The sequence below is a fragment of the Macadamia integrifolia genome, chromosome 10, assembly GCF_013358625.1.
Source record: "Macadamia integrifolia cultivar HAES 741 chromosome 10, SCU_Mint_v3, whole genome shotgun sequence".
NCBI lineage: Eukaryota > Viridiplantae > Streptophyta > Magnoliopsida > Proteales > Proteaceae > Macadamia > Macadamia integrifolia.
In genome coordinates, this window is record NC_056566.1 from 13,030,011 (window position 1) to 13,033,954 (window position 3,944).

General features: G+C 34.3%; 1 long non-coding RNA gene across 2 annotated transcripts in view; it reads right to left on the bottom strand.

Moving 5' to 3' along the window:
- Window positions 1-3,490: 3,490 nt before the first annotated feature.
- Window positions 3,491-3,944, bottom strand: part of LOC122091063 — a 25,151-nt gene continuing 24,697 nt past the window's right edge. For both annotated transcript variants that reach the window (XR_006143800.1, XR_006143799.1), the window contains one exon: window positions 3,491-3,749. This is a non-coding gene — a long non-coding RNA (uncharacterized LOC122091063). The remainder of the gene's footprint in view (window positions 3,750-3,944) is intronic.

Genomic DNA, 3,944 nt, shown 5'->3' on the forward strand with positions numbered 1-3,944 from the left:
AAAAAAAACATATAATAATAAATAATTCAATTCAATGTTACAATTTATATTAATTGCACTAAAATTTTTAAAGGTAAGGAAGTTGTTTATAAATGGTTTCGATTTTAATATATGAAACAGTTTATTAAATTATTTGATTTTGATTTTACCTAAAAATTTACACCGAATCAATTAACAGGCTTAGGGGGGGGGGGGAGAGAGTGATTCACAATCCTTTGGGATATGCAAATGAATGTTTCCCATCAACAGAGGAAGCCTTTCTATTAATTGAAAACTATTGCAACACTAAGAAGGGTATAAGGTAAGGGTGTCAATTAGTCTAGCTTTGTTATTCGATTCGGTTTAAATTTTGTCAAGGTAAAATCAAAATTGCATAGGACAAGAATCAGGAAAAATTAAAATCGTTTTGGTTTGGTTTGAATTCTATTTGGTTTTCGTTATCCAGTTTTACATCCAATTTCAGTTCATAGTATCGAAATGGGTATCGTCCTATATCGTCAAGAATCAGCCTGTATTGGATAGTTTGTGTCAGATTTTCATTAAAAATTGGCTTTTTTTACTAGTTTATCCCAGATTCGTATCGTACAGCCGATATGGGATTGACTAGGTATTGGTATCAGAGTTGATCGATACCAATATGGCCAACGTGTGTCAAATACCTAAAACAATGTTGGTACTGATTTCATAGCATGTTGCTTATGAAATCGCTCTAGTGTTTACTACTTACATGAAGATCCTATTTTCCGTATCCTTGCTATATGGGGGAAGTTATATAATTTTCATGAGTATCGGTGTAGTTTCATATTAGTTTAAGGGAAAGGAAATAGGGAAATACAAAATAACCGGTTTTTTCATAAACAGTTCTTATTCGATTAGGACTGCGGTTTTCTTATTTTGAACTGAACCATTCCGATAAGAGAACATATGAAATCAAAACCACACCATTTCTTTACGGTTTGATTCAATTCGATCATAAAAAATTGGTTTGATTTCTGATATTTGGTTCCGATTCCAATTTGACACCCTTACTTTATGGATAAATGATCATTCAGATGGAGATATCATAACTGTAAAAATGTGGAGTGCAAATCGTTTCTCAACTCTTAAGAACAATATTTATATTAATTATTTACAATCAATGTTAGGTGGTGTTTGGGTTAGGACTGTTGGAGGTTACAACCAGTTGTAGATATGCATAATTACAAGAAACTAGAAAATAGAAGAAATATAATGGTTTCATGAAACAAGATCAGAAAGCTTTCAATGAATCAGCATGGTTGTGCAGTGAAACATATGTCCTTTACTTTGCTTATACTTGGTGATTCAAAGAAAAGAATGCAATTTTTCTTTGATATAGAAAGTGATTCTTCGGTGAAGTGTAATATGACAAATTTATTCAAGAGTTTGTGAACCCATTAAGCCATGAGAATCAAAATTAGAGTTCATCAATTCACCAAAATAAAAACATTTAATCCATTCACTCCTGCTGTCTATTACTATTGTAATAATTAACCAAAAATCCTTTGATGTACAACTTCAATGCTATCAAGTATAGTATACATGAATTAGTCTGGGTGCAAGGAAGCAAGTGTGATAAGTGTGAAATACCTGTAAACACTAAATTTTGATATCTTGGAGGAATGTTTCAGCGATGATGATCAAGAGCCAGCTGACTCAAGATGCGATCGGATGGCAAAGGTTACAAACTTTCTCTAAAGAATATGAAACCATCAATATCTGTACTTATCCATTTTAGGTCATTATTGAAAATTTCTTCTAAACCCAGTGATGTTTGGCTACCACTTGAAATGACCTTTTTACCCTCGGCCTATTTCTCGGTAATCAAATCCCCTGATTTTGAGCAAAACCCTTAAGATGACCTCATTTGGCTGTTTAAATATGTGTGTGAAATTTCGTAAAATAAAGTATCCTTTTTTCTACGAAAAACCAATCGAAAACAATGAAGCATAGAAAAGTTAAATGGACTAATAGACTGAATTTCTTGAAGCTTGCTGACCTTAATCAACATGAGGAAGGTGTCGGGGAAAATACCATCTGTAAAATATATTGCAGCCTGCAGCAGTTTGTTACCATTTAGTGCTCACAGATAAAGTGTTGGCATCTACTCCAATTACTCAAGTTGCTGGTATCAAATTAACAGAGGAAAAGTCAAATGACTAGGCAATTATCTGAGAAGAACAGAATTCTTAGGAAAATAATAACAATGGTGGCGAAAATTACAGGCTTTTGTTGGGGAACGTACCTCTCTTCGTCAATTGTATAATTGGTTGGAACATTCAGCGTTTCGAATAGTCCAAAGAATTATATCATCTTTCAGATTACCTGTTACTTCAATGTCTAATTCATTTGTTTGTAGTGATTGTCAAATGGGTAAAAACCACAAACGACCATTTGGACAGTCACAATTTAAATCAATCGCCCATTTATATCTCATTTACTCAGATGTTTAGGGATTGTCACCTTTTACTACTCCTGGTGGGTATCGATTTTATATTATTTTTGTTGATGACTACAACAAATTCATTTGGTTCTATCCTATGACATGCAAACCTGAGGTGATTGGACTACTTAAAAAATTTTAAATGCTGGTAGAAATCTTATTTCAACACTGCATCAAGTGGTTTCACAGTGATTGGGGAGGGGAATTTATAAATGTATCTCGCTTTCTCAATGAGTCAGGCATTGAACATAGAATCACTTGTCCACATACCCATGAGCAAAATAGCTCTATGGAGCGACACCATAGACATATTGTTGAAAGTGGGCTCGCTCTACTTGACCATGCCTCTATTCCTAAATATTGTTGGAATCATGCATTCGAGACAACTGTATTTTTAGTCAACCACCTCCCTGCACCTATATTAGGGAATGTTTGCCCTATGTTCAAATTACACGGCTCTCATCCAACATATAATAAGCTTCGTGTTTTCGGCAGTGCTTATTATCTCCTTTTAAGACCTTACAATCGTCACAAGATAGATTACCGATCCAGTTTGCATGTTTTCTTGGAACATAGCTCTCGCCACCATGGTTAAAATGATGCTAGAATTCCTTCCATAACTGCAATTCATATGTTTTCATAAAAGGAAAATAATAACAATAAGAATCTATATTCTTCAAAATGGCCACTTCTATACGCCATTTTAAACAAAGAAGGTAGATGGACTGAGCCATTACTGTCATTAGTTAACCAACCTCACATTTAACAATTCCATTAGCTAAATTCAAGCAAACCAACTAGAAAATATCCCTAATGCAAGTTAAATTGAACAATAAATGCAATTATCAACAGAGCTGATATAATAGTTCTAGAGTCCTGATGGATTTGAACCACCATCTCATGGGTGTAACCCCACATGCTCTTCCGTTTGAGCTAAAGACTCACCTAGGGGCATAAACATGTTAGCTTCGATATACAATAAAAAATTAACACGTCTCAAATAATGGACTGATATAATAAACAAATCAATTAAAAAAAGTATATATAATTTCATAAGTGCAACTGAGTCATAGGTTCCATAAGCATGAAATAGAAACAATGAAACAAGATTGATCAGACAAATTTGTAGCGGGGCAAGATATTGCTATTTGTTGAAGCTTGAGATGATATTCTTTGCAACAGCAATGAAGTGGAAGAAAGTGGCTGCATAAGCCCCCCACCTGGCCCCATCCAATCCTCCCACAGTTTCTCCATTTCTCTCACGCCCAAGCTTTTGGATCCCAATTTGCTGCACAATATTCAATCTCTCATTAATTGATCTAAGCTTTGGGTCCCAATTTGATACACAGAAACCATATTGCAACAACAACAAGAAGCTCACATCAAAACATAGTAACAGAGTAGGACATTATAGCCATTGCAAATGTGAAAAGTAGAAATAACTGGCAAAAGAAAAAACACCCTACTCAATAATCAAATAGTA